The following is an 11617-nucleotide window of genomic DNA, read 5'->3' as shown; positions in this document are numbered from 1 at the left end:
TAAGAGTAGCTATTACTTCATGAACATTTTGCTTCACACCTCCCTCTTTTATACAGTAAGCATATTTTAAGGAACTTCTCTAGACAGTTGAACATACAGATACAGCCTAGGTCTGAGTTCTGTATTCATTCACATTTTACAAGGCAATCTCTACTGCTTTCCTCCTGCCTGGAAATATCTTTCTTATGAGTGTTGTGGGTCCCAGAGTTCAGCAAGGTCTGATTATATCACATGCTGTTGTTGTTTAGTGCTAAGTCATGTGTGACTCTTTTCAACGACATGGACTGTAATTCCGCGAGGCTCCTCTGTCCATGGGATTTCTCAGACAAGAATACTGGAGTAGGTTGCCCTTTCCCTTTCCAGGGGATCTTCCAGACCCAGGGATCAGATCGAACCCACATCTGCTTTGCAGGTGAATTCTTTACCACTGAGCCACCAGGGAAGCCCATTACATCACATGGGCCAGATTCAAATTCAAAGTAAAGTTTTCCAGATCTATCCAAGGCAGCTAAATATCCTGAGCCACTATCTCAGCTCAGGGCTGGAATGTATAGAGCAGAAAAGGCAAAGGAAACAAAGCATACAGGTTGGTTAAAAAGAAATGCCAGTTACTTATACTATCACACAGTGAAAACTCACCATCTCTATTGAACAGTATCTTGGGTTCTTTTCAAAACAGGACAAAACTCTGAAGGAAGCAAGATGGAAAAGCAAATCCAAATTACTTGGATTTGGGCAAAAAGTGTAAATATACTGACAAACAACAGCCAGGCACTGTAAGTGACATGAGCTACCGAGATCCCTGGAGGGCCTGGCTCTCAATCAGGGGTCATTAACAATACCCATGGGCCTGTGAGAGTTCCACCTCATGCTGACCGCCTTAGAGACTCACCCTAAGCAGAGAGCAGTCTTTTCATTCACCCAACAAAACCAGAGCAGACTGGGAAGACCCAGAGGAATCGGGTGGAGAGGGAGGTGGGAGGGGGGATCGGGATTGGGAATACATGTAAATCCATGGCTGATTCATATCAATGTATGACAAAACCCACTGGGAAAAAAAAAAATAATAATAAAAAAAAAAAACCAGACCAGACAGCCATCTCTGACCAAGGAGCAGTGACCCCTGAAATTGGGTGACCTCCTCTCCCCATTTGACAACCTCAGTGTCTCTCTAATGCTCTGATGGGAGGAAAAATCCAAATTCCTTAACAGGATTTACAAACTCAGCCTATATGACCTTGACTTAGCTTTTCAGCCTTCTAATTCCCTCTGACTACTATGATCAACTGCAGTGAACCTCTTCGCCAGGAATCCTCCTAACAGCAGGCCTTTGCACATGTTACACTACCTGAACCACATTTTCCTCCCACTTAATCTGCCAATTCCTATTCATCCCTCGTAAGGCTCACAGGTCACTCTGTGAAACCTTCATTGCCCTGTTCTCTCACCAGACTGTGATGCTTGCCCCTCCACTGGGTCCCCATGGAACCCTGTACTTCCCCATCATAACACTTTTTCAGCTAAATCCTAGTCATCTGCACACTCTCCTATATGCCCACAGCCCCACAGTCCATAAGGTACAGACACCATGGCAGTAACTAAGTCTCTCTAATTCATAGTGCTTCTTTCTTGATCTTCGCTTCTCATTCATTCTCAGCACCTGACTCAGTGATGGGCGACAACAAACATTCTGTGATCTTTTTCTGCCACCATAACTGTGTTCTCCGTGTGTCTTGAACTCTGTCTCTCCTCTGGGGCTTTTTTCCCCACTCACTATAGGTATAACTTCTTTTTTGCATAAATGTTCTTATCTGTGAAATGAGGATTGTGGTTGGGATTATATAAAATAGTGAATGGAAAACCCCAGTGCAGTTCTTGGCCATTTAATTCATGGTAATTATATTACCCGTGCCTCTGTTGTCTCATACCTATACAATAACACCTTCCTCACCTAATGCAACTGCTCCCTTGCCCATCCCCTCCACCTGTCCGTGGAGAACACCTGGGCACTGAGTGTTAAAAGCTCCACTTGGTTCAATTTCCCCCTTATCATCCCTTCAGACTGGAGTAAAATTCTGGGAGCCGAGTTTAGCTAGGATGTCTGGAAACTACTCTACGGATCACTGGATTTCCAGTAGCTTCATCCTCCTTACTAAGTCCCTTCCTGGAGCTTCTGTCAACATTTTGACCAGAAGCTTCTTTAGGTAGAAAAATCTTCCACCCGGCCAATTCCCTGGGGTTAACTGTCCCAGATAGACACCTTCAGTGGACACCTACTGTGATGCCCAAGACCTTCTGCAGAGGATTCAATTGGGAAAATGCACTGAAGATATGCATAAGGTCTGGGTTCTGGTCTTCCAGACTGTGACAAAGTATCTGGTAACTTTGGGAAAATCCCGTGACATTCCTCCAGCTCGGTTTCTTCATCAGCAAAATGAGAAAGATTGAACAGATCATGTCCATTATTTGCAGTTAAAACATTGTTTGATTCTCTGATTCTGGGTTTAGAGTGTACAGTTTACCCCTGAACAACCTGAGGGTTAGGGGTAGCAACCCTTCACACAGTCAAAAATGCTTGTATAATTTATAGTCAGTCCTTCATATACATGGTCCCATGGATTCAACAAATGGCAGAGCATGCTGTATTATAGTATTTACTATTGAGAAACATCCTTCACATGTAGATGAACCATCACAGTTCAAACCTGTGCTGTTCCAGGGTCAACTGTATTTCAGTCTGGATCACAAAACGTAACAGGTGGCACACTCAAAGTGGATATTTAAGAAGAACTTAATAAAAGAACCGTTCACAAAGCTGTGGGCAGAATACAGAGAAACCACAAAGGGTAATATCGAACAACCCCAAAGCTGGTAACAACAGAAAAGCGCAACCACCTGTGAAGCTTCCAGAATTCAGAGAGAAAGTTGTGTGGAGAGGACCCCCTAACAGGAGCAGTGTCCTTTGCAGAGGAGATAATGCAGGGAGGGACTTAACAGAATATCCACTCTGCCCCACCCCATCTCCCACTGATACCCTTCATTGGCCAAGCAGCTGCAATCCAGAGGACAAGCGAGCTCACTGATACAAGGCTTCCAGGTCATCCTCACTGGGCACAAGGCAAGGTGTGGAAGGATAGAGAGGGAATCCAAAGGACCAATAGAAAGTGTCCAGCCCACATAATGCTGATGACGCTTAGGCAGAACCTGGAATCACAGAGCCTTTTTGTACATGATGAGTCGTAGCTACGCAGACAAAACATTTTTCGTGTCTACAGAGTTTTGCTGGTCCCTTGACATTCTGGTTCATGTAAATCATCTGCAGTCCTTTAACAAAATGGCACTGTTACCACCGGCTCTATCAAACATTAAGACCAAAGCCACAGGTTAGTGAAATCTGAAAAAAGTTTTATGCTACTGGAAAGTCTTTTTGGAAAATAACTTACGGCAACATAAAATGTTTAATGTCACCTAATAACCTATATGCCTTATTTTAACAATACTTTTGATTAGATGACCTACAGAGTATCCTTTTGAGAGCAGTCTAAATTATTATTATCCAATTCTTATGTGGATTTATAATTAATCTAACAACTAAGATCTGACCATGAATATGCCTTTGCCATCTGGTATCTTTACCCTGAATTTGATCATGAATAATACATAGCCATCTGACAATTGAATCCAGTCCATAATGTGGCCATACATGATGCAGATCCATCCATAGTGTGCTAATTTGCATTCTCTATCATTTTCCTCTAATTCCTACCCAAAGTTTTTTCACTGAGTTTCAGGCACCCAGGGAGCAATCTACCTACACACCAGGCCATATGGGATGCAGTGCGTACTCTCCAGTGTCCTGAGCCTGATCCTAATTTTCACCAACCGAGCAAAATGTGTCACTCCAAACATGGTCAGGCGCGCTCTTGGGCATTCATAAGATGCTTAATGGGGCTTTCAGTACTGTGTTGCTGGTAGTGTGTGTTTTAATTGGACTTCGAAGTGCACATCTATTTTTCCCACTGGACCAGGCTTACATGCAGGTGAAAGAGACAGTGTGTGACTGTAGGTGTCAGACAGTGACTGGTGAGCATGATCACCTTAAAAGGACTAAAGTGTTAGCATTTAAAATCATAGGCCAAATAAAATGTCACCCACCTGACTTCATCACATGGCCTTGTCCAGTGTTAAACACCTGTAAACATCTCCTGCAAATTGGCACTTGTTTATGGCTTCTTCTTTAGCTATACCTTTCTGGACTGGTGGAGACCACTGAAATCCTAATTCGCATGCCATTCTAATTCAAATATTTATAATATACAGTGTTCATCAAAATGAAAAACATTCTCGGCCCAATTTGGCTGGCGGGCCATCAGGTTATAAAATTTGTTTTATGTGGTTATTAAGGTATTTCTTTCCATCACACTTGACCCGGGGGCACTCTTAGTAAGTGCAGCCTAGATATACTTGCAGTTCATAGCCATGATATATTTCCCTCAACAATTAATTCTATACTCCCTATAAAATTTCTACTACAATGGTTGGAAATAGAGAAGTTTGGAGGGCAATTTAGTGTTGATAGAAATCTATGAGGTAAATTTTGTAGTTGTTGACTTTGAAATGACAGTAAATGCATGACCCTCATATTTGAAAGTAGTGTCACCTGAACTTGAAAGTGACCACAATCTATATGCATAAATGTGATGGAAGAGTTCTAAATGGTGAACAGTTTATTCCATACTGTGTGCTCAGCAAAGTTGGCATTTGATTTTTTTTTTTAACTGCAACTGTGAGTAGCAGATCCTGTAATTCCACTTTCATTGAACCTCATTTCAGCATAGCCAGAGTCCTTGTTGAAAAGTCATTGCCTTTGTTGATAAGGCTGGGGCCCTGTCGCTTTTACTTGCGCTCCCCTGTGCTTATGACCATCTTGATCCTTCACAGCAAACTGATGGGTGATGACCTGACTGTAGAGGCTCTGGAGCAAGCAAACCACAAGTCAGCCAATGACCCACAAGCCCATGGAGCCTAAGGGCTTGCCTCTCAGGGACGGAGCCATGGAACAAAGTGATCAGATACCCACTCTTGGAGCATTTGAATGGAAGATGTAGATATATGGCAGCTAGGAATGCAGGAGAAATCTGAGAGTAAACAGTAAAGGCAGTAAACAGAAGCCAAGAGCAGGCAGAAGCCATAAGATCAGAAGAATGACACAGACAGTTGACTTAGACAGTTTGATGCACCCCGTGGTGGATGGTCAGAAACAGAAAATGGGCACATACTGCTTGGAGAGGGGATGATACAGCCGCAGTGCTGAGCTGTGCGCATCCAGAATGACCTTGCAGCACTGAGGGGTGAAGTGAACTGAAGTGAAGTCGCTCAGTCCTGTCTGACTCTTTGTGGCCCCATGGACTGTAGCCTACCAGGCTCCTCCATCCATGGGATTTTCCAGGCAAGAATACTGGAGTGGGTTGCCATTTCCTTCTCCAGGAGATCTTCCCAATCCGGGGATTGAACCCGGGTCTCCTGCATTGTAAGCAGATGCTTTACCATCTAAGCCACCAGGGAAGTGATGGGACTGAGGGATGAGTGCTGGCTAAATCCCTGACATACTGTTTCTACTCTCTAATCCCTAATGGTATTTGAGATTGCAATCCCATAAAAACGCCTATTTAACCATGTAATTTCTGGTATAAGTTGCAAAAGTTAATCAATTTTTAAAATTGAATAGGATTTATTTCTGAATAAATAAATGTTACTTATTTAATTAACCTTGTTAATGACCCAGAGTGATACATCTTCATAATTCTTATATTTGTTTTGTGTTCACCATTTAGAATCTACTCTCCCTGCCCCCTACTTATGTAGCTAGTGCTTCTGGGTGGGAGCACTACTAGACTTTTGAGAGGGACAATTCTTCGTTGAGTAGGTCTCTTTGCATCACAAGGCAATTCCTAAAATGACCCTCTCACCTTCCCACTGTGACACCTAAAATTCAACCTACACCTTTCCAAATGTCCGCTAGGGGGTAGTACTGGTTGGTTAGGAGCTATTGAGCTAAGCCTTCCCATTCTTCAAGAAGCAGATCAAATTCAACTTTCTCTTAATTCTTTGATTATTCCAGATTGTATTGATCTCTGTACCTTCTTTGAATCCCAACTGCACTTAGAGTCAGCAACTCATCATTGACTTCTTAATCACATCTTAATTTCTTCATGTGTGTTGGTTTCTCACCTCAATTTGATCATAAATTCTTTAAGAGCAGCAAAAAGTCTTAAGACTTTTTTGTATCCCACATAGTACCTAACATAGTGATTCTGTCTGTCTCGTATCATCTAGTCTCTGGTTACCTCTTCAGCAGTGTTTCCTACCATATCTCCACACTCACTTCAGCCCTTTTCCCTCTAGCAATTAAAAGAAGCTATCTTCATACAGTTTATTTTGATGGAAGTTCTATGTATACTGCAACTGAAAGTGTTTTCTGTTACTGTTAAGTATGCTGCTGCTGCTGCTAAGTCACTTCAGTCGTGTCCGACTCTGTGCGACCCCGTCCCTGGGATTCTCCAGGCAAGAACACTGGAGTGGGTTGCCGTTTCCTTCTCCAATGCATGAAAGTGAAAAGTGAAAGTGAAGTCGCTCAGTCCTGTCTGACTCTTCGCGACCCCATGGACTGCAGCCTACCAGGCTCCTCCGTCCATGGGATTTTCCAGGTAAGAGTACTGGAGTGGGGTGCCATTGCCTTCTCTGACTGTTAAGTATAGTGTTTTAGAAATGTCAATTAAGTCATGTTGGTTAACTTGAGAAGTTTTTCAAATATCTACATCCCGAGAGACTGCTTCTTGTTCCTATTAATTATTGAAAAAGAAGTTTTAAAGTAACTATGCTTATAGGTTTATGTCCTCTCAATCCCAATTTTTATTTATTTTAAAATATGAATTGTATAAATACTTTTCATAACTTCAAAAAAAAGAAAGCTAATTTTCAGAGTTCCCTGAACATACCCTGTTGGTTCACCATTATGCCTCTATAGATTCTGTACTTCTTGCATAAATGATGTACTCAATTGCCCTTCTTCTAGGTAAAATGCTATCAAATTTTCAAATTCCAGTGTCTGTGGTTAATCACTCCCTCTCTGTACTTTTATGAATTTCTATTGATGTATAAAGTCTCTATTTACCTGTTTCTTGCTTTTAAAGGGGACAGGGAATGTGTCTAATTCATTTCCTGAGCATTTAGCATGATTGGTACTTGGTAGAAGCTGAGTAAGTATTGGATGATTATGCTTGGTTGTACCAGATTTTTAATATTTATAAGCATGAGCCACACCATGGGGAATGGAAAAGAATGTTAGTCACTAAATGGGAAGCAGCCATTACCTTTTTCCTGAACTGTAGCTTCTTTTTTGCTAAATAACTCTAAAGGAATAGAATATACGTATCTCATTACTGTACAGAGCTTGATTCCAACTTACATATATTAGATAGTTTCATTAAAGCACTTAAAACAGTCAACCTGGTTATACCTTGTTTAATTTCTCTCATTTGGTGTGCTCCCCTTTACAGTTGTGCCAATGAAATACTGAAGACACTGCATCAGCTGTTATCAGTAAGAAATTAACTCAGCCTGAAGAGTTGACCGGGAGGCAAAACAAAATAATAGTCTGCATTTCATTAGATTAGATTGTTTTATTTCTATTCGACACTGGACTGGGAGAAGTACCCTCCGTTACTTCCCTATGGTAAAGAACAGTGATATACATATGAGTATGAAGAGCATTTTGCAAATCATCGTCCTCATCATATAGGAAATCCTGTCAACTAATACTCTGCCAAAGAGAGAAGTATTTGTAGATACAAATGAATCAACAAGGAACTTCTGTGGTGGTCCAGTGGCTAAGACTCTGCATTCTCAATGCATAAATGAATCAACAGACTTGTGAATTCAGAGATGCTTTTAGCAATATAGGCCCAGTAAGGAGAGTGTGGCGATCAGCTATGATCTTTATTCAGTTCCACTGAGTTCTGGTTGGTAAGGAGAAGGCAAAGGGCCTTATATTCAATGCTATTAGACCAAAGACCTGAGTCCAACTAGGTGTTGCTAAGGCCTTCACTTGGAAGTGAAAGAGCTATTGCCTCAGGGTCCCTTTGTGAGGTCTCTTTGTATCACCAGGGACCATCTGGTGGGTCAGAGTGACCCACAGAGACTCTAAGAAAACCGGGAAACCACAGTTTCAACATCAAGAGGAAATGGAGGGAAGAATGGAAAGGTGAAGAATTCCACAAGTTCAATTGCAGTTCATTTTCTTCTTTATATTTCTACTAGTAACTAAATAGATTATTGAAAAGATCTCTAACTTGATAGACATTTTGCTATAAGATACCCAGAAATGGTTGCACAAGTGTATGAAGTGAAATGGTGATAGAAATCCATTAAAAGAGACACGTCTACCTTTGGCAGTGCTATTTAATATAAATATGTTTTTATAAACTAATTATATCTTATAAGTTGTATCAATTTTACATTTGACCTTGGAGGTGTGGGACAGGTAAAAGGTCCTTAGACTCCTCTTTTGTAAAATAGAAATATTTCCTTTCCAAAGTTGTGGTGTGAAATAGAAATAATAAATGTAATGTATTATACTACTAGGCACAGAGGAAGGATACAGTCAGTGGTCAATGATACTATTACATACATTGAGGGCTGAAGCAAGACAGAGTGCCATGGTCTCACCAAATTAACGTATCATTTAACTGAATATGTTGAGCACGCAAAAAGTTAGCCAAGAGAATAAAATAAGCAATTTAAATCCTTTTTCCAAAGGACAGATCCTAGAACTACAGACAAAAAGCCCACTGTACCTCAAATTCACTCACTTAAGAACTGCAGCTCTACAGAAATTTACAGGCAGAAATTACAATTCTTTGGTGCCCTGAGAAATATTTTTCAATAAACAATATTTTGCAAACTATTCTTTGGTGCCCTGAGAAATATTTTGCACTCACTCAGCTGACTGCTTCTAGATATTCCTCCTCTCACCTTTCTCAGGGGCTTTCCCACTCCTCGGAGAAGAAAGCACCAGAGTATAATGGAAAGAGCTTGAGCTTTGCTATTAGATGGATGGAGGTTTCAAGTCAGACTTTGCCCATTGTTGGCCATGAAACTTTTGCAGGCTACTTAATTCATTGAGTTTCATTCTACTCATCTTGGAAGACTGTGGATAGCATGTTGAGGAGAAAAGGGCAAGATGTTTGTGTGTGTGCGTGCGTGTGTGTGTGTGTGTGTGTGTGTGTGTGTAGTATATGAAGGAATTGTAGATAATGGATTAGGAATTAACCAGAAAATTAAGATTAATAGTACTGCGATGTGTTACATAAATTTATTATAGGGTTGTTACTACATCTATGCCTGAATTCTCCCCCTCTCTTCAATTCACAGGAAAAAAAAATGTTCCAAGAATAATCTGGGACAAAAGTATTGGATTAAGAACAATAAACCTTTCATTTTGAGGCAGGTACTGTTTATTTTGTCTGGATATTTGACTATTTGATTTGTGTCTCTGTACCTTTATTTTCCTCTTCCAAATGCTTTGTTAAATTAAGATGATCTAAAATATATTTTCTACCCTTGACATTCTGTCTCTGCCATTAACTTTGCTTCCCCACTCAGGCTATCATCTCATTTTTTCAAGTTTTATTTATTTTAACTATTATAATTAAATAATTTTATATTTACAGGAAATTTCAAAAATGATATTTTCCATGTTCCCTTCACTGAGATTCTATAACTTGATCAAATCAGATTTGCCGTATGCCTTCCAGTATATAGCAGGGGTTTTCCTGGTGGCTCAGTGGCAAGGAATTCACCTGCAATGCAGGAGATGCAGGAGACACAGGCTTCGATCCCTGGATCGGGAATATCCCCTGGAGAAAGAAATGGCAACCCACTCTGGTGTTACTGCCTGGAGAATCTCATGGACAGAGGATCGCGGTGGGCTACAGCCCATGTGGTCACAGAGTCAGGCACAGCTTAGTGACTAGACAACAACAAACGATACAGGAACAATTATTTTGACTAGCTAGGGTGATTTATTATTTTGACTAGTTAGATAAGATTGTACATTCCAGACCTGATCTCTTAAAAACCTCTTGTGTGCTCTGTCCATGCTGTCTTTCCCCCTTTCCATTGACTGTAGTCAGGGCTTGCAGTAGAAGCCTCTGACACCTTACGGGATGCAGGTGGTACTAAATGGATGGAATGTGGATCCCTAAATGCATCCATGGACCCCAGTCCCTAACAACTTCTGCTAGATTGTGAAATAAATGAAAAAAGAACTTCTATTGTGTTAACCCACTGAGATTTGGAAGTTATTTGTTACAGCCATCAGGTTTTTCTGATCAACACAGACATGAAGTCCCCAGGGGGCAGGATTTATTTCCATTAAGTTGTTTGCCTAGGATCTAGCACAGTCTTCTATGCAGATGGGAACCTAAATGCCTTTGAAGATGGTGAAGAAGAAGAGAATGGAAGATGGCATGGAGCTACAGGGAGGAATCTAATTTGCAAGAATAGTACACCTAAATGCACCTAGTTTCCTACAAAGCTTTCACAAGGATTACCTGGGGAAAAAAGAGGAGGGTGAAAAAATTCTACTGGAAATGGCAGCAAAACAATAGGCTTAGAAACAGCTCAGATTAAGGAAAGGTCCCAAAAGGTTTCTGGTTCATAATTTTAAGCCAATATAAGAGCAATTATTTAAAATATTCTGGAAGCTAGACCACAGTGTACATTAGTAGCACAAAAATCCTTTTGTCTCAGCATCAAGTTTATTAATAGAAAGTTAAATGGGAAATAAAGCATAATCAAACAGTGCAAATAAATAGGGATAATTGACCAGTTTTCTATAACTTTCTAAGAAATGTCCCCCCTGGTAATTGTGAAGGAATGAAGTCTAGCATGTCTATCACTTATCAAAATTTGATGCTTTTTCATTGCAATATATCCCCTCAAAGCCCCATTCTGCTATAGAAACAATAGGACCTCAATTTTTGTGATCAAACCTCATTTTATAATTCGCTGAGTATATTCTTTCCCAAACTTTCAGGGGAAAGAGTGAGTCTCACATAAACAAGTGAGATTTATGAAGAATCTATTACTGTGAGATTTCATGTGTGGACAATACAAAGATCTCTTCCAGCATCCCTTCCCCCAGGTCTGCCCAAAGACTCAAGCTTCCTACTCTGGCCTTAAGAACTCTTGGCACATTTACGTGGCAAAGAAAATGGATTTGCCAAAAACTTCTGGACCTATCAACTAAAGTTCTCACATTTAGTGGTTCTGCATGTTACAACTGCTGAATGAGTAGTCTTTAGTGGCCTAGAGGAGAAATGTTACCATAGTCACCATAGCAAGTTATGTGCGGAAGTCTGTAGCTTCCAGCCTTCTCTAGTCTGGGACCCAGGGGACAGGCCAAGAAAGGCTGAGCTTTACGGTTTAGAATATAGAGAAGAACTTATCTTCAACTATGTTATCCATAGTCATTTTAAGTATGAAAACATAGAGGATATGTATAAATAAGGAGCAACTAACTCCTCCACAAGAGGTAATATAATAATCAGTTTAT

General features: G+C 40.6%; 1 non-coding gene across 1 annotated transcript; it reads right to left on the bottom strand.

Annotated features, from left to right (window-relative positions):
- Positions 1-5493: 5493 nt before the first annotated feature.
- On the bottom strand, positions 5494-5565 carry TRNAC-ACA (transfer RNA cysteine (anticodon ACA)). Its single transcript has one exon. It is a non-coding gene; the product is annotated as a tRNA-Cys (tRNA).
- Positions 5566-11617: the final 6052 nt, after the last annotated feature.

The sequence above is a fragment of the Dama dama genome, chromosome 11 (assembly GCF_033118175.1).
Source record: "Dama dama isolate Ldn47 chromosome 11, ASM3311817v1, whole genome shotgun sequence".
NCBI classification, from domain to species: Eukaryota; Metazoa; Chordata; class Mammalia; order Artiodactyla; family Cervidae; genus Dama; species Dama dama.
This window is presented reverse-complemented; position numbering and strand designations above follow the sequence as displayed.